General features: G+C 38.8%; 1 protein-coding gene across 16 annotated transcripts in view; it reads left to right on the top strand.

The window, feature by feature from the left end:
• The window catches only part of CCDC171 (coiled-coil domain containing 171), a 338,655-nt gene that overhangs the window by 34,932 nt on the left and 283,779 nt on the right, over positions 1-19,944 (top strand). Inside the window, exon 1 of one of the 16 annotated variants that reach the window (XM_025281495.3) lies at positions 5,299-5,434. The exons of the other annotated variants lie outside the window; for them this stretch is intronic. The gene's annotated coding sequence lies outside the window, so the exon portion shown is untranslated. Of the gene's footprint in view, positions 1-5,298; positions 5,435-19,944 lie in introns of those variants that run through there. 16 annotated transcript variants of the gene reach the window in all.

The following is a 19,944-nucleotide window of genomic DNA, read 5'->3' as shown; positions in this document are numbered from 1 at the left end:
AAGTGAAAAGTGAAAGTGAAGTCGCTCAGTCGTGTTCGACTCCCAGCGACCCCATGGATTGCAGCCTAACAGGCTCCTCCGTCCATGGGATTTTCCAAGCAAGAGTACTGGAGTGGGGTGCCATTGCCTTCTCTGCAATATATCAATATCTTATATCAATGGTCAAACATATCTTAATAGTCAGTTTATAGAATTAAAATATATTGTTCTCATTGTAAAAATGCCCCCAATATAGGGAACTTTAAAACAGAAAGTAGAGGTCTGCCCTGTTACTCTGCCCACTCTAGTCCTACCCCTCATCTAAGGGTATATAAACATATAATTACTTAAATATGCCTCAGTAATACTTGGTGTCCATCTTTTAATTCTTGCATTATTCTTGTAGTGCTTGCGAGCTTTTCTGTTATGTGGAAGTTCCTAATACGTTTAACAAATTCCTTATTGATCTATATTTTATTTCCTTCAAAATTTTTTGCTTCACTTTAAAATGAATGATTCACCAACATCCTTGCCTGTGTCTTCGGACTGTCATGCAAGTGATTCACCTGTGTAAATGCCTAGAAGTATAATTGCTGAATCTTCAAGTTTTATAATTGTGATAGGTATTACATAAAGTTACCAGTGAGCACTGTTTTTGATTGTTGAACTGTGCTGACTTTGGGGATTTAAAGAGATAACCATGTACTGGACTAAGGTTGTAACTATATCTATGTTGTTTATTTCATAGGTTAGGAAGGAGGAGTACTTTAACTCTGATATGTTCTAACTATTTGAATCCTTCAGGCTTGAAACCTTATTTTGGAGTTCAAGAAATATTGTTTATATAAGTGCATATAAAGAATTATACTTTCGGGGCTATGTTTCTGGAAGATGTGGAAAGAAAGGAAGTTTATTTTCTAACAGCACAGTGTGGTTTACTTTGATGTTAAATGTCAGTTCAAAAACAAACTCCAGTTTAAAATATTTTAAGTTCAACACCTCCCTCTAGTGGAAAAAAAAACTCACTCAATTTCCCCTGCCTTTCAGTCAGTCAGTTCAATTGCTCAGTCGTGTCCGACTCTTTGCAACCCCATGGACTGTAGCACGCCAGGCTTCCCTGTCCATCACCAACTCCTGGAGCCTACTCAAAATCATGTCCATCGCGTCGGTGATGCCATCCAACCATCTCATCCTCTGTTGTCTCCTTCTCCTCCCACCTTCAGTCTTTCCCAGCATCAGGGTCTTTTCCAATGAGTCAGCTCTTCACATCAGGTGGCCAGAGTATTGGAGTTTCAGCTTCAGCATCAGTCCTTCCAATGAATATTCAGGACTGATTTCCTTTATTATTGACTAGTTTGATTTCCTTGCAGTCAAAGGGATTCTCAAGAGTCTTCTCCAACAACACAGTTCTACCCTTAATGTGATTTAATTAAGTTGGGATCACCGACTTGATGGACATGAGTTTGAGCAAGCTGTGGGAGTTGGTGATGGACAGGGAAGCCTGGGGTACTGCAGTCCATGGGATCTCAAAGAGTCAGACACGACTGAGTGACTGAACTGAACTAACGTGATTTAATTTTTTACACACATAGACACACACTCACTCACTATAGGGATCCAAGTATCTTTGGTTTGATTAGAAAATAAATTCTGTGACAAAAAAATTAAAAAATTTATTTGGGAGGAGGCGAGTTAATTTGGATGTATAACTGCATGAGGTATTTTATAGTTCTTTTGTAATTTTCTTGTATATTATAATGCACCCCAGACATGGATTATATTGATTAAACCATACACCTATAACAAGTATCTGAACATATAAAAATTAATAGGGATTAATGTATAATTAATTAATACCCAATATAACCAATCAATACCATTAATATTGCCAACATTTACCATCTAGATCATTTAGTGTTTGTCATATTTGCCTAAGAATTCATAACAGACACATTTTATATCACTGAAGACTGAATCATTCACTAGCACCCCACCCCCACAAGATAACTATCCTTCTGAAGTTGGTGTTTAACTTTCTGTCTGTAAACATTGATGATATATGTATTTTTTAATAGTATTTTGTGTATTTAAAAGGGATGCATGCAGTATCACGCAGTATGAGTCTTTGTCTAACTTTTCTCCCCTCTTATGTTTTTGAGGTTTAGCCTAGTTAATAAACTATCTCTGGTTCATTCAATTTAACTGATCTTTAGTGATTTATCATAGCATAATCATCCATTACAGGGTTGATTGAGATTTAATTTCTTTCTAAGTTTCAGTTATTTCAGGCAGTGCTTCCATAAACATCAAATATTTTTATGTGGGATGTATTTAGTGTATTTGCAATTATTAGATAAAATATATGCTAAGTTATTCTCCCAAGTGGTTGTATCAATTTGAGAGAAGACTTTCTCTTCCCTTGAAGTCTCTTGAACCCTTGCTATTTTTCAGATTTAATTTGTTTTGCATTAGAATGTGTGTGAAATTTCTCTTGCTTAAATTTCTGTTTCCCTGACATTGCTCATGTTATGTTTATTGGTCATTCATGTTTCTTCTTTTGTGAACCGCAATTTTATTTTTTCCCCTTTATCCTTTTTGTTTGTATATTCTTATTGATTTATAGGAGTTTCAAATACATTTGATAACTTGGTTACTTAAATCCCATGGCAAACATCTTTTTCCTCTTTGTGGAGACATGGAAACAATTTACATTGTGTGCAGTTTTAAATTTTAATGTAGTTGAATGTATCAGTATTTTCTTTTATTGATAGTACTTTTTTATGTCTTATATAACCTAAAGTCATAAAGAAAAAATATTTTTCTGTACAGAGCATGAAGGAAGGTTTAATTTTATTTTTTTCCATATGGATAACCAAACGTCTCTAGTAGTTATTCACCTGTCTATGCTGTTACCACTTATTGATTTAAAATGTCATCTGTGTCATATATCAAGTTCCTTTATAAAATCTACAGTTTGTTTCCTGGTGCTTTGTTCTTTTTCACTTACATGTTGTTCTGTTTCACTTACCTGTTGATCTGTTTCTAAATCAATACTAAATTGTTTTATTTGCCATGGCTTTAGAGTAATTTCTTGATATCAGATAGAGCAAACTTCCTTCTGCATATTCTTAATATATTTTCTGAGGGAGTGGGGAGGAGAGTTATTCTTAGCCTTTTAATCTTCCATGTGAGTTTGAGAATTGACATGTTATTTATATTCCACCAAGAAACCTTGTTGTAATTTTATTGGAATTGAATTGGATTTATAGGTCAGTTTGCCATAAATTGACATCCTTTATTTCTTCTGCTTTCCACTCTTTTTTTTTTCTGTTTTTGAAGAGATTTCTTCAATTTTATATCACAACTTTACTATTAAATTCTCTTTCTGCTTTTAAATTTTTTAATTTCCAAGAATTGTTTCTTGTTCTTTGACTATACTTTTATATAGTAGACTCTTCTTGTTTCATGTTCCTAATACCTTATTTTAACTCTGTGGATGATAGTCATACTTGTTCTGAAGGTGGTTCCCCTCCCCCTGCCTCCCTAGATTGTCTTTGTTTTCTCCGAGTGTTTGATCCTGTTTGTCTGAATTTCACATGAAAAGCTTTCGTCAAATGTCTGGTGATCCTTGTCTGTGTGTTCATGTTTAAGAAAGAAGCACTAAAAAGCTGGTAGAAAGCTCTTGTTGTGTGTGGAGCCCTTCCATTTAATTGGAGAACCTTTAAAAGGCCGGAGTCTGTAGCTTTTTCCCCTTGGCCTGGTTATTTCCCCACAAAGGAGCCTTCTAGTATATTCCTTGTCCTTACAGTACCTTAAGTGTAGGAGTCAGTGTTTTGGGAGCTGAAGAGAGAAACAGAGCTGTGAGGTCTCATCCCCCACAATTTCCCAATCTCCTCCAATTTTTAATAAAGTGTCTTATCCTGTCCTTCAGTTGGGTCAGGTTTTCATGACCTCAGAACCTTTTTGGATCAGCCTTATTGGTTTGCAAATAAACTCTCTCTTTTTCCAGAATGGAGAGGGCCCTTTGTCTGGGAGGGAGTTGGCAGAGGAGATCTGAGAACAGAGCTAACTGCTGCTTATAGAGGCTTCCAACAGGGTTCTGTGTTCACTGCCACTCCATGGCTTGGCTTCAGGGGTAATTGCTGCTTCCAGTTTCTGATTTTTTTTTTTTTTTACGGATATGAATTCAACTTGCTATTAGGCCCTGCCTTTTTTGAGTATTTAGCAAAGTTGAGAAAGCTGAAGCCTATCACTTAATCACTTGTGCATCTATTTTCCATCTTCCAAATTCGCCTTTGACATCTGTTGGCTGTCACCTCTTCTGTCACTCACTTTTATTCTGTCTTCATTTAAGTGGGCTTTCAGGAGCAAGCAGAGATGATTGGATAGGTTTGATCCAGTCAACTTAAGTGGTGATATCCTCTTTCTACTTATGACTTTTTGAGACCTTATTTCATTTCATTTCATATTTGAGTTCTGGTTTTACGGAATGTTTTTAGTATGAAAAGCAGCCAGGGTGTTTGGTTTCATAGCTATGGTTCTTTTTTTCTTTCCAGTTTTATTGAAACATAATTGATTCTCCTCCTCTTCCTGCATGCGTGCTCAGTCCTGTCCTGTTCTTTACGACACTGTGGACTGTAGCCTGCTAGGCTCCTCTGTCCATGAAATTTCCCAGGCAAGAATACTGGAGTGGGTTGCCATTTGCTACTCCAGGGGATCTTCCAGACCCAGGGATTGAACCCATGTTTCTTGTATCTCCTGAATTGGCAGGCAGATTCTTGACTACTGCACCACCTGGGAAGCCCAATACAATATGGTATTGTTAACTGTAGTCATCATGCATGCATCATATCTTAATATTCAATTTATAGCACTTTTATAAATTTTTTATGGCATAAGTATTACAGTCTTTCCATAATACTGTATTGGAAACATTGTTGAATTAAAAAAAAGCACTTAACTTGTGATAATGGACTGATACTCATTTTCTCCATTTACAAGAGAGACATATGGTATAGTAATGTAATTCTTTGAAAGCAAAGTCACAAAACAGTCAAAAAACTAGGTCATTATTAATTTTATATTAAATATCATTCACCTTGGGCTTCCCTGGTGGCTCAGCTGGTAAAGAATCCACCTGCAAATGTGGGAGACCTGGGTTTGATCCCTGGGTTGGAAAGATTCCCTTGGAGAAGGGATCAGCTGCCCACTCCAGTATTCTGGCCTGGAGAATTCCATGGAGTGTTTAGTCCGTGTGGTTGCAAAGAGTCAGATATGACTGAGTGACTTTCACTCACCTCATGTCTGTTTCAGGATAGACTGTCTACTTCAGTACAGATCGTGCACGTGATATTCAACACGAATACGTAGTTAATGATGATGACCCAAAAGCATCTCATACAGTTCTAGCTCTACAGTTACTAGATTGTCACATGAAAACACATATATACAATAGGTAAGTTTATTAATGTGTGCATGTTGATTATTTACTGTATGCATGATGATGATTATTATTAAGTAGAAGTGAATCATCATAACGGTCTTCATCCTTGTCATCTTCATGTTGAGTAGGCTGAGGAGGAGAGGTTGGTGTTGCTGTCTCAGGGGTGGCAGAGGTGGGAGAGATGGAGAACATGAAAGGGGAGGCAAGAGAGGCAGGCGTACTTGGTGTAACTTTACAGAAATACACTGTCATTTCTGACTCCCATTTTTGCTTTTTCATTTTTCTAAAAACGTTTCTATATGATACCAACCTATCTTTCATTGTTTGGTTTAGTTTCAGTACCCATGTCATAGACGGTTCCATGTTGTAAAAGAAGTCCTTTGTTGTTCAGTCACTAATTCATGTTCAACTCTTTGCTACCCCATGGACTGCAGCGCCAGGCCTCCCTGTCCCTCACAGAAGTCAAAAGCAGTCTTAAAACCAGCGTCAATTTGTGTTCTGGCACTGCTTCTTCTATGTCATCTTCCTCATCATCTGAAACTGGTTTGGAAATACTCATCTCCATCAAGTCATCTTCTGTTAATTCCTCTAGTGTGCTGTTTATCAGTCTTGAATTTCTCCAAGATCTATATCTTGAAACCCTTCACCCCCCCCATCTTTTTTTTGCCCTGTATCTATAATCTCTTTCATAATTTCCCTGATTGACTCGGTCATAAATTCTGTGAAGTCATGGATAACATCTGGACATAGTTTTCTCTAGCAGGATTTATTATTTCAGATTTGATGGCTTGGACATCTTTTCCTATAATGATGGCATTTTTCAATGCTGTAATCCTTCTGGGCTTTTATGATGTTGTCTCTATCAGGGCTGTCTTCCATAGCATTAACCACCCTTTCTATAGCATACCGTGTGTGTTGTTGTTCAGTCACCTAGTCGTGTCTGACTCTTTGCTACCCTATGGATTGCAGCCTGCCAGCCTTCTCTGTCCGTCACCATCTCTCAGAGTTTGCCCAAGTTCATGTCCATTGCATTGGTCATGACATCCAACCATCTAATCCTCTGATTCCCTCTTTTCTTTCTCCCCTCAATCTGTCCAGCATCAGGGACTTTGCTAACGAGTCAGCTGTTTGCGTCAGGTGATCAAAATACTGGAGCTTCAGCTTCAGCATTAGTCCTTCCAATGAGTATTCAGGGTTGATTTCTTTTAAGATTGACTGATTTGATCTCTTTGCTTTCCAAGGGACTTTCTGGAGTCTTCTCCAGCATCACAGTTCAAAGGCATCAATTCTTGGCGTTCTGCCTTCTTTATGGTCCAGCTCTCACAACCATACATGACCACTGGAAAGACCATAGCTTTGACTATATGGACCTTTGTCGGCAGAATGATGTCTCTGCTTTCAAACACACTGTCTAGGTTTGTCATGGCTTTCCTGCTAAGAAGCAATTGTCTTCTGATTTCATGGCTGCAGTCACCAGCCTCACTGATTTTTCCCAAGAAGAGGAAATCTCTCACTACTTCCATCTTTTCCCCTTCTATTTGCCATGACATAATGGGGCCTGATGCCATAATTGTAGCTTTTTAAATATTTAGTTTTAAACAGACTTTTCCACTCTCCTCCTTTACCCTCAGCAGGAAGTTCTTTAGTTTCTGTTTGCTTTCTGCCATTTGAGTGGTATCATTTGCATATCTGAAGTTGATGTTTCTCCTGCCAATCTTGATTCCAGCTTGTAACTCATCCAGCCTGGCATTTCTCATGATGTGCTCAGCATATAGATTAAATAAACAGGGTGACAACAGACAGTCCTGTTATACTCCTTTCTCAATCATGAGCCACTCAGTTGTTCCATACAGGGTTCTAACTGTTGCTTCTGACCCACATACAGATTTCCCAGGAAACAGGTAAGGTGGTCTGGTATTCCCATCTCTTTAAGAGCTTTCACATTTTGTTATGATCCACATGGTCAAAAACTTTAGTGTAACTAATGAAACTAGATGTTTTTCTGGAATTACCTTGCTTTCTCTATGATCCAGCAAATGTTGGCAATTTGATCTCTGGTTCCTCTGCCTTTTCTAAACCCAGCTTGAATATCTGGAAGTTCTTGGTTCACGTTAATGCTGAAGCCTAGAATGCAAGATTTTCAGCATGACCTTACTAGCATGGGAGATAAGTGTAAGTGTCTGATGGTTAGAACATTCTTTAGTACTACCCTTCTTGGGAATTGGGATGAGGATTGACCTTTTCCTGTGGCCATTGCCGGGTCTTCCAGATTTGCTGACATATTGAGTGCAACATTTTGATAGCATCATCTTTCGGGATTTTGAATAGCTCTACTGGTGTTGGAGAAGACTCTTGAGAGTCCCTTGGACTGCAAGGAGATCCAACCAGTCCATTCTAAAGGAGATCAGTCCGGGGTGTTCATTGGAAGGACTGATGCTGAAGCTGAAACTCCAGTACTTTGGCGACCTCATGGGAAGAGTTGACCCTGATGCTGGGAGGGATTGGGGGCAGGAGGAGAAGGGGACGACAGAGGATGAGATGGCTGGATGGCATCACCGACTCGATGGACATGAGTTTGAGTGAACTCTGGGAGTTGGTGATGGACAGGGAGGCTTGGCATGCTGTGATTCATGGGGTCGCAAAGAGTTGGACACGACTGAGTGACTGAACTGAACTGAACTGGACTGGAATTCCATCGCATCCACTGGCTTTATTGACAGCAGTGCTTCCTAAGGTCCGCTTGACTTCACGCTCCAAGGTGTCTGGCTCTGGGTGACTGACCACACCATTGTGGTTATCTGGATCGTTAAGATCTTTTTTGTACAGTTCTTCTATGTACTTTTTCCATTTCTTCTTGATCTTTTCTACTTCTTCTATATCTCTACTGTTTCTGTCTTTTATTGTACCCATCTTTGGATGGGATGTTCCCTTGCTATTTCCAGTTTCCCCTTCTGTTGTTTTCCTCTATTTTTATGCACTGTTCATTGAAGAAGACCTTCTTTTCTCCCCTTGCTATTCTCTGGAACTCAGTGTTTAGTTGGGTGTACATTTCCCTTTCTCCCTTGCTTTTCACTTTTCTTCATTCTTCAACTATTTGTGACGCCTCCTTGGATAACCACTTCTCCTTCTTACTTTTCTTTTTCTTTGGGTGGTTTGTTTGCTGCCTGCTGTATAATATTACCGACCTTTGTCCATAGTTCCTCAGGCACACTGTTTACTAGCTCTCACCCCTTGCATCTGTTCATCACCTCCATGCATATCATAGGGGATTTGATTTAAGTCGTACCTGGCTAGCTTAATGGTTTCCCCCCTTTGTTTTAGTTTAAGCCTGAATTTTGCTATGAGAAACTGTCTGAGCCACAGTTAGCTCTAGGTCTTGTTTTTGTTGACTGTGTACAGCTGTTCATCTTTGGCTACAAAGAATTTAATCAGTTTGATTTCACTATTGACCATTTGGTGATGTCCATGTATAAAGTCATCTCTTGTGTTGTTGAAAAAGGGTGTTTGCTATGAATGGTACATTCTCTTGGCAAAATTCAGTTAACCTTTGCCCTGCTTCATTTTTTACTCCAAGGCCAAACTGGCCTGTTACTCCAGGTGTCTCTTGACTTCCTACTTTTGCATTTCAATCCCCAGTGATGATTATAACATCTTTTTTAAGCGTTAGTTCTAGGAGGTCTTCTAGGTCTTCATAGAACTGATCAACTTCAGCTTCTTCGGCGTTGGTAGTAGAGGCATAGGCCTGAATTGCTGTGAGGTTGAATGGTTTGCCTTGGGAATGAACCGAGATCATTCTGTCATTTTTTGAGGTTGCACCCAAGTACTGCATTTTGGACTCTTGTTGACTTTGAGGGCTACTCCATTTCTTCTGTGGGAATCTTGCCCATAGTAGTAGATATAATGGTCATCTGAATTAAATTCGCCTGTTCCTGTCCATTTTAATTCACTGATTCCTAAGATGTTGATGTTTATTCTTACCATTTCCTGCTTGGCCACTTCCAGTTTACCTTGATTTATAGGCCTAACATTCTAGGTTCCTATGCAATACTGCTCTTTGCAGCATCAGATTTTACTTCCATCACCAGACATAACCAGACACAGCTGAGCATCATTTCCACTTTGGCCCAGCTGCTTCATTCTTTCTGGGGCTTTAGTAGCATATTGCATACCTTCTGACCCAGAGGACTCATCTTTTGGAGTCATATCTTTTTGTCTTTTTTATACAGTTTATCAGGTTCTCACAGCAAGTATACTGGGGTGGTTTGCCGTTCCCGCCTCCAGTGGATCACATATTGTCAGAACTTTCGACTATGACCCATCCATCTTTGGTGGCTTTACATGGCATGGCTCATAGCTTCATTGAGTTATGCAAGCCCCTTCACCACAACAAGGCAGTGATTCATGAAGGGGATCTTATGACTGCCTGATCTAGAGCCTGAATTAGAGATGTTGTGTTTGGAGCCGGTAGACCATTTCATTGTCTTTAGTGTTAAACATTTCTTTTTCTTTGGGATAGTCTTGGTCCCTGTTTCCTACACAATGTCACAAAACCTCCATCCATGGCTGTCTGAGGAGGCCTTACAAATAGCTGTAAAAAGAAGAGAAGCAAAAAGCAAAGGAAAAAAGGAAAGATATACCCATTTGAAGGCAGAGTTCCAAAGAATAGCAAGGAGAGATGAGAAAGCCTTCCTCAGTGATCAGTGCAAAGAAATAGAGGAAAACAACAGAATGGGAAAGACTAGAGATCTCTTCAAGAAAATGAGAGATACCAAGGGAACATTTCATGCAAAGATGGGCTCGATAAAGGACAGAAATGGTATGGACCTATATTAAGAAGAGGTGGCAAGAATACACAGAGGACTGTACAAAAAAGATCTTCACGACCCAGATAATCACGATGGTGTGATCACTCACCTAGAGCCAGACATCATGGAATGTGAAGTCAACTGGACCTTAGGAAGCATCACTAAGAACAAAGCTGGTGGAGATGATGGAATTCCAGTTGTGCTATTTCAAATCCTGAAAGATGATGCTGTGAAAGTGCTGCACTCAATATGCCAGCAAATTTGGAAAACTCAGCAGTGGCCACAGGACTGGAAAAGGATAGTTTTCATTCCAATCCCAATTCCCAAAGAGATGGGAATACCAGACCACCTGACCTGCCTCTTGAGAAACCTATATGCAGGTCAGGAAGGAACAGTTAGAACTGGACATGGAAGCAACAGACTGGTTCCAAATAGGAAAAGGAGTACGTCAAGGCTGTATACTGTCACCCTGCTTATTGAACTTCTGTGCAGAGTACATCATGAGAAATGCTGGGCTGGAGTAGCACAAGCTGGAATCAAGATTGCTGGGAGAAATATCAATAACCTCAGATATGCAGAGGACACCACCCTTATGGCAGAAAATGAAGAGGAACTAAAAAGCCTCTTGATGAAAGTGAAAGAGGAGAGTGAACAAGTTGGCTTAAAGCTCAGTTCAGTTCAGTTCAGTCACTCACTTGTGTCTGACTCTTTGAGACCCCATGAAGTGCAGCACGCTAGGCCTCCCTGTCCATCACCAACTGCTGGAGTCTATGCAAACCCACCTCCATTAGGTCGGTGATACCATCCAACCATCTCATCCTCTGTTGTCTCCTTTTCCTCCTGCCCTCAATCTTTCCCAGCATCAGGGTCTTTTCAGATGAGTCAGCTCTTCGCATCAGGTGGCCAAAGTATTGGAGTTTCAGTTTCAACATCAGTCCTTCCAATGAACACCAAGGATTGATCTCATTTAGGATGGGTTGGTTGGATCTCCTTGCAGTCCAAGGGACTCTCAAGAGTCTTCTCCAACACCACAGTTCAAAAGCATCAATTCTTTGGTGCTCAGCTTTCTTTATAGTCCTGCTCTCACATCCATACATGACTACTGGAAAAACCATAGCCTTGACTAGACGGACCATTGTTGGCAAAGTAATGTCTCTGCTTTTGAATATGCTCTCTAGGTTGGTCATAACTTTCCTTCCAAGGAGTAAGTGTCTTAATTTCATGGCTGCAGTCACCATCTGCAGTGATTTTCGAGCCCCCAAATAAAGTCTCTCACTGTTTCCACTTTTTCCCCATCTATTTTCCATGAAGTGATGGGACCTGATGCCATGATCTTAGTTTTCTGAATGTTGAGCTTTAAGCTAACTTTTTCACTCTCCTCTTTCACCTTCATCCAGAGGCTTTTTAGTTAGGTCAGGTGGTCTGGGATTCCCATCTCTTTCAGAATTTTCCACAGTTTCTTGTGATCCACACAGTCAAAGGCTTTGGCATAGTCAATAAAGCAGAAATAGATGTTTTTCTGGAACTCTGTTGCTTTTTCCATGATCCAGTGGATGTTGGCAATTTGATCTCTGGTTCCTCTGCCTTTTCTAAAGCCAGCTTGAATATCTGGAAGTTCACGGTTCACAGTATTGCTGAAGCCTGGCTTGGAGAATTTTGAGCATTACTTTGCTAGCGTGTGAGATGAGTGCAATTGTGTGGTAGTTTGAGCATCTTTGGTATTGCCTTTCTTAGGGATTGGAATGAAAACTATCCTTTTCCAGTCCTGTGGCCACTGCTGAGTTTTCCAAATTTGCTGGCATATTGAGTGCAGCACTTTCACAGCATCATCTTTCAGGATTTGAAATAGCGCAACTGGAATTCTATCATCTCCACCAGCTTTTTTCTTAGTGATGCTTCCTAAGGTCCAGTTGACTTCACATTCCAGGATGTCTGGCTCTACGTGAATGATCACACCATCGTGATTATCTGGGTCATGAAGATCTTTTTGTACAGTTCTTCTGTGTATTCTTGCCACCTCTTCCTAGTATCTTCGGTTAGGTCCATACCATTTCTGCCCTTTATTGAGCCCATCTTTGCATGAAATGTTCCCTTGGTATCTCTCATTTTCTTGAAGAGATCTCTAGTCTTTCCCATTCTGTTGTTTTCCTCTATTTCTTTGCACTGATCACTGAGGAAGGCTTTCTCATCTCTCCTTGCTATTCTTTGGAACTCTGCATTCAAATGGGTATATCTTTCCTTTCGCTTCTCTTATTTTCACAGCTATTTGTAAGGCCTCTTCAGATAGCCATTTTGCTTTTTTGCATTTCTTTTTCTTAGGGATGGTCTTGATCCCTGTCTCCTGTACAGTGTCACCAACCTCCATCCATAGTTCATCAGGCACCCTGTTTATCAGATCTAGTCCCTTAAATCTATTTCTCACTTCCACTGTATAATCATAAGGGATTTGATTTATGTCATACCTGAGTGATCTAGTGGTTTTCCCCACTTTCTTCAATTTAAGTCTGAATTTGGCAATAAGGAGTTCATGATCTGAGCCAGCTCCCAGTCTTGTTTTTCCTGACTGTATAGAGCTTCTCCATCTTTGGCCGCAAAGAATATAATGAGTCTGATTTTGGTTCTGACCATCTGGTGATGTCCCTGTGTAGATTCTTCTCTTGTGTTGTTGGAAGAGGGTATTTGCTATGACCAATGTGTTCTTGGCAGAACTCAATTAGGCTTAGCCCTGCTTCATTTTGTACTCCAACGCCAAATTTGCCTGTTACTCCAGGTGTTTCTTGATTTCCTATTTTTGCATTCCAGTCCTCCATAATGAAAAGAACATCTTTTTTGGGTATTCGTTCTAGACGGTCTTGTAGGTCTTCATAGTACCATTCAGCTTCAGCTTCTTCAGTGTTACAGGTCAGGGCCTAGACTTGGGTTACCATGAGAATGAATGGTTTGCCTTGGGAATGAACAGAAATCATTCTGTCGTTTTTGAGATTGCATCCAAGTACTGCATTTTGGACTCTTTTGTTGACCATGATGGCTACTCCATTTCTTCTGAGGATTCCTGCCCACAGTAGTAGATAAAATGGTCATCTGAGTTAAATTCACCCATTCCAGTCAATCTTAGTTCGCTGATTCCTGGAATGTTGATGTTCAGTCTTGCCATGTACTGTTTGACCACTTCCAATTTGCCTTGATTCATGGACCTTACACTCCAGGTTCCTAAGCAGTAATGCTCTGTACAGCATTGAACCTTGCTTCTATCACTAGTTCCATCCACAACTGGGTGTTGTTTTTGCTTTGGCTCCATCCCTTCATTCTTTCTGGAGTTATTTCTCCACTGATCTCCAGGAGCATAATGGGCACCTACCAACCTGGGGAGTTCATCTTTCAGTGTCCTATCTTTTTGCCTTTCTTAGTGTTCTTGGGGTTCTCAAGGCAAGAATACTGAATGTGGTTTGCCATTCCCTTCTCCAGTGGACCACACTCTCTCAGACCTCTGCACATTGAGAAAACTAAGTTCATAGCTTTGTGTCCCATCACTTCATGGCAAATAGATGGGGAAACAGTGGAAACAGTGACAGACTTTTTTTTGCAGGGGGCTCCAAAATCACTGAAGATGGTTACTGCAGCCATGAAATTAAAAGACACTTACACCTTGGGAGAAAAGTTATGACCAACCTAGATAGCATATTCAAAAGCAGAGACATTACTTTGCCAACAAAGGTCCATCTAGTCAAGGCTATGGTTTTTCCAGTGGTCATGTATGGATGTGAGAGTTGGACTGTGAAGAAGGCTGAGCGCCGAAGAATTGATGCTTTTGAACTGTGGTGTTGGAGAAGACTCTTGAGAGTCCCTTGGACTGCAAGGAGATCCAACCAGTCCATCCTAAAGGAGATCAGTCGTGGGTATTCATTGGAAGAAGTGATGTTGAAGCTGAAACTCCAGTCCTTTGGCCACCTGATATGAAGAACTGACTCGCTGGAAAAGACCCTGATGCTGGGAAAGTTGAAGGTGGAAGGAGAAGGGGACGACAGAGGATGAGATGGTTGGGTGGCATCACCTAACAATGGACATGAGTTTGAGTAAATTCCAGGAGTTGGTGATGGTCAGGGAGGCCTGGCATGCTGCAGTCTGTGGAGTCGCAAAGAGTTGGACACAACTGAGCGACTGAACTGAACTGAGTGTTAAACATATGGGGTTCTGGGTGGCCAGGGGCAGCTTGTTCAATGACAAGACAACTTTAAAAGGCAGTCACTTACTGGCAAGGCATTTCCTGACTTTAAGGACAAAGCATCTATGGACCCAATCCAGAAAATGTATTCTTGTTGTTTAGGCCTTCTTGTTGTACAACCAAGGAAATGTCAGCTCAGGGATTTGCAGCTTTATAGATAAGAGCAGAACTGATGATAAAATCCAACTTCATTTGCACAGAGCAATAAAGTTAGTCTGTCCCTTCCTGCCTTAAACCCTATATGCTTGCTTCTCTTCCTTATGAATAAATGTCATTTAGGTATTTTTTTCAGAATGAGGCATTTTGGTCTGCATTAAAAACCTGTTCAGGCAGATATCCTTTCTCCTCAATGATTTTCTTTTTTTTTAAACTGAATTATAGTTGATTACAACGTTGTGCTAATTTCTGCTATACAACAAAGTGGCTTAAAATAATTTAAAAGTGATTTTAAATATATATATACATTTTAAAAATATTCTTTTCCATTAAGGTTTATCCTAGGAGATTGGATATATTAGTAGTTTCCTGTGCTGTGTAACAGAATGTTGTTTATCCATTCTAAATGCAATAGTTTCTATCTAGCAACCCCAGACTCCCAGTCCATGCCTCACCTGCCCCCTCCTCCTTAGCAACAAGTCTGTGCTCTGTGTCTGTGCATCTGTTTCTGTTTTGTAGATAGCTTCATTTGGGCCATATCTTAGTCCTCAGTGATTTTCTTAAAGGCATCTGGAAACTTATCTGCTGCCTCTCAGTTATCAGAAGTTGCTTTTCCTGTTATCTTTGCATTTTTTAAAGCCAGACCTCGTTTTAAAATTATCAAACCATTCTTTGCTGGCATTAAACTCTCCAGCTTGAGATCCTTCACCTTCTTTTGCTTTAAGAAGTCATACAGTGACTTGGCTTTTTTCTCTAATCATGTTAGAGTCTATAGGTATGGCTTTCTTAGAGCAATGCCGCACCCACCTAAAAGCTGCCTTTTCAGTATAAGATAAAAAAGGTATATCGCCAAAAGTGCAAAGTTTTCATACCTGCTCTTGTAGCTTCAGCCATGGCATCACTGATTTCTTTTTCTTTTATAGGGGTCCCTACACTAGATTCATTTATCTTGAAATGGCAGGCAGTCACAGCTATAGACCTGAAGCTATGGTGCCTATCAAACAGTTCAACTTTTTCTTGTTATGTCATGATTTTTCTTTGCTTCTAGAGAGCACTTCCAACATCAGTAATGGTACTTTATATGGGTCCCGTGGTGTTATTCAGGGTTTACAGTATTGCACTAAGCACAGTGAAAAAGTGAGAATTGAGAGAGAGAGAGAGAGAGGGAGAGAGAGAGATTGATCAATCACTTTTTGCTGCAGTATGAAACTTACTGGAAAGATGAATTGCTCATGTGGAGATGACTAGCATCAGGCCCATTTTAAGCAGATGCTTGTAACATTTGAGCTCACTTGAGCAATGCAACAGGAGGTGGATACAAAATTATTACAGTCATACACTATGATTACAGTTAATCTTATGGAGTTATAACACTGCATCTTTATGTTTACATTTCGTTGGAATGTGAGGCCATGTACAGTCTTTATGTGCATGCTGCTGCTGCTGCTAAGTCGCCTCAGTCATGTCTGACTCTGTGCGACCCCATAGATGGCAGCCCACCAGGCTCTCCCGTCCCAGGGATTCTCCAGGCAAGAACACTGGAGTGGGTTGCCATTTCCTTCTCCAATGCGTGAAAGTGAAGTCGCTCAGTCGTGTCCGACTCTTTGCGACCTCATGGACTGCAGCCTACCAGGCTCCTCCGTCCATGGGATTTTCCAGGCAAGAGTACTGGAGTGGGGTGCCATCGCCTTCTCCACTCTATGTGCATAAGTTTTGATAAATTTTAATTTTTAATAATAGATTTATGTATATTTTACAGTGGTAAATGATAAAATGGACTAGAACCTATATCTGTTTTATGCATTCTTGACATACCTAACTTAATTTTTTTTTTTTTTACTGTTTCTAGGCTATGCAATTTGTGAAGTTATTCAAATTGTCACAAATCTCCAAAAAATTATCCAAAGTATTTATTGAAAAAAATTATGTAGAAGTGGACCCATGCAGTTCAAACACATACCCATGTCGTTCCAGAGCCAACTGTATATATAACATATACACACATACATCTGTCTGCTATATACCATATTTTTTTAATCTGTTTATCCACTGATGGACATTAAGGTTATTTCCATGTCTTGGCTGTTATATCAAGACTATTGATTTTCAAGGCCACCAGGAGTTGGAGGAGTGGAGTGTGGAATTAGGGCAAGTTTAAATGTCACAAAACTTGCTGTTCTTACTGAGATTCAGATGATTTTATATAGATAAAATGCTTCTTAGGTAAAGTGTAAGCCTTTGGTAAATTTCTGGTTATGAAAAAATTTGATCTTGATATTTTTTTCCAGTGTTCTTTTTTTAATTTTTAAAGTTTATTTATATTTATGTCTGTGCTGGGTCTTTGTTGTTACATGCGGTCTTTCTGTAGTTTTGGGGAGCAGAGGCTGGTGGTGGCTTCTCTTGTGCAGCGTGGGCTCTAGGCACACAGGCTTCAGGACTTGTGGCCCATGGGCTCTAGAGTGTTGGCTCAGGAGTTGTGGCGCATGAGCTTAGTTGCTCTGCAGCATGTGGAATCTTCCCAGACTAGGGATTGAACCCATGTCTCCTGCACTGGCAGGTAGATTCTTATCCACTGTACCACCAAGGAAGTCCTTGCCAGTGTTCTTGTAGCTTTAATGGAGGAGAGAATTTTTGGTGGTCCTTACTCTGCCTTTCTGGAACTATTTATGTTCTCTGAAGATATTCTGAAGTTTTCTTCTCTTTGTATATATTCCTCTCAAGGAGTGTTTTTTGTCCTTCCCGTTTGATTTAGAACTCACCTTTTATGTTGGGGAATTTTTAAAATATCACGTTTTCTTGTGTTTAAGAGTGAGGGACTAAAAAACTTATTGGAGGCTTTTCAGTATTAGCTCTTTCAACCATGATTTTTGCTGTAGGATTATCTGGTGGATATTTGAAACAGATAAAACCCTCCTACCTTCCCCAACTAACTTACAAAGATGAAGGAAGCAGAAAACTAGATTGAGTCATCGTCAAAATCCCAGGCTTATATTGCTCCATGAATGAACAGAAAGAAACATTCAGGGAGCAAATAATTTCAGTCTTCTTTAAACTCTACCAGAGAATAAGAAAGATAAGTATGTTATCTTGATAACATACCAAACTAATAATCCTGACACTAAACTGACAAGGATACAAGAAAAGATAATTATAGTCAATCTCACTCATGAATATAGGTGCAAAAATATTATATAAAATTAGCCAACTGAATATGGCAAAATAGAAAAAAGATATAATATAAAAAGCCTTTATATAAGAAATGCCAAGTGAGTCTAACATTAGGAAACTAATCAAGGTAATTTTAATTAATGTAATCTGTTAGCTTAATTCTGTAATATAAGTTTCTTACATAATTATGTGAATAGAATGTGAAGAGAATTCCTAAAAACTATACTGAGGAAAACATTTTTTTTTTTTTTTTTTCAGAAAAAACTGTGTAGGTATGTTTATATCTACATCCAATAATGTATAGTAATTATCACATAATATTAGTGATGACAACTTCTACGTTAAAACTGTGATTTTTAGGTCAGAATTTCATCTACATCTTGAAAGACTTTTATTTGAAAGCTGTCTGTTAAGTGATATTTAATATAAGTCAAGCATCATAAAGTAAAAGTCCTAACTGATCAGCAGTTCAATTTCAGTTCTTTTTTATAGGATTAAATTCAAACTCACATGGAATGATGGGCATCCATTAGTGTAGTATTTGGAATGATTGTATTCTTTCTATATTACTTATCAATAGAATGGGAATCACAAGTCATCTGATAAATAAATCCTGTGAGACTTACTGAGTATTTTAATAGCTTTTATTTGATTTAATAGTGCTTGAAATAACTGCCATCCACTATGAGATAAGTTTTCCTGGTTATAGACTTTTTTTAAATTTCAAGTTACTTGTATTACTTTGAATTAGCTTTGTAAATTGCTCTTTATTCTTTTTAATGTATACACAGTAGTCTAAGTAGATGGTTGAAAGTTGGAGATTATGTATCTGTAAATGAAGAAGGCATGTAATTTAACAGTGGATTTGAATTAATACTACTGATTGCTTGAATGAGAAGGTCCTATCATATAGAATAATAATGGTGTCTGATACTTGTGTATGCTTAATGGTCTTAAACATGCTTTCATATATGAAGATACTCTTATGATATAATCGGATTACATAACACTATTCATCAAACCATTTGTTTCTGAATCCATAGAGTCATGATAAAAACTGTGAGTGCTTCTGTTGGTTGTAGACAGTGTTGGCACACTCCTGCTATGGTACCCAGCTTTGTTCTTATCTATGATAGCTTAAAGATTGAGAATGTATAAGTAGATGAACTTCTGTATATTAAGGAATTTCCATTAAGGAAATTATTAAGAAAATAATTCTTAAGAGTTCATATGAATATGAATTATAAATTATAAATGAGGGAATGTGAAGAGAAGAAATTTAAATTTTGTTCTTCACTCTTTGATTGTGGACTATGCTGCCGGGTCCTTTCCAAACTTAGAATCTTTTATAGAGAATTATATTTGGTGCTTGCAACATTCTCACTCAGACTCTGATGACAACTTTTGAGTGGCTAGGAATACGTGGAAACATGTATATTTGTGTGTAATATATGTGTGTATGTTCCCAAATCAGATGATGCTGGTAAAAATGGTAAACAGGACTTTGTCAAAGACCTTAAGTGAGAATGATGAGTCTAGATTAGTTACTGTGGAAATATCTTTGATATGTGTGTTAACTTTATATTTGAACTTCTATAAAATTAAACTGATTTCTGAGTTTAGTTGGAAAAGAAGATTGAGAGATTTAAATAGAACTGCTTGATGCTATTTTCTTTCAGTAGTACAGCAAAGATTTAAAATCTTGAAAACTGAAGAGAAAATGAAATACAGCCATCTAGTGGCTGCAACTTTAAAAGCTCTAAGCATAGAAAGTATGAACTCACATAAAAATCTCTCAAGGGCCATTATTATGTATTCAAGCTAATCATTCCTTATCACACAAAGGAGAAACATACATTTATTTTACTAAATATTTAAATAAAATTTTAATGAGAAGGGAAAACCTTTATATGACAGTTGAACTTTATGTAAATATTCTCAGAGGTCAGTTGAACTAGCAAACATTATAGTAAGCTATATACATTTTCAGTTGTAACATGTATTAATTATAAAACTCCAGTAGTGCTTTTAAAATACATGTATACTCTGAAACATCACTGAATAATATCTAGACCTCTCTTGCTTATATAAATGAACCTATTATGATGGTTGAAGTACAGGTGTAGTTGCTCATTAAATTTTAGTCATTGTTGGCTTATAAACTTTAATGA

This window comes from Bubalus bubalis, chromosome 3 (assembly GCF_019923935.1).
Source record: "Bubalus bubalis isolate 160015118507 breed Murrah chromosome 3, NDDB_SH_1, whole genome shotgun sequence".
Taxonomy (NCBI): domain Eukaryota; kingdom Metazoa; phylum Chordata; class Mammalia; order Artiodactyla; family Bovidae; genus Bubalus; species Bubalus bubalis.
The sequence above is the reverse complement of the archived record's forward strand: the minus strand, read 5'-3'. Positions and strand labels throughout refer to the sequence as shown.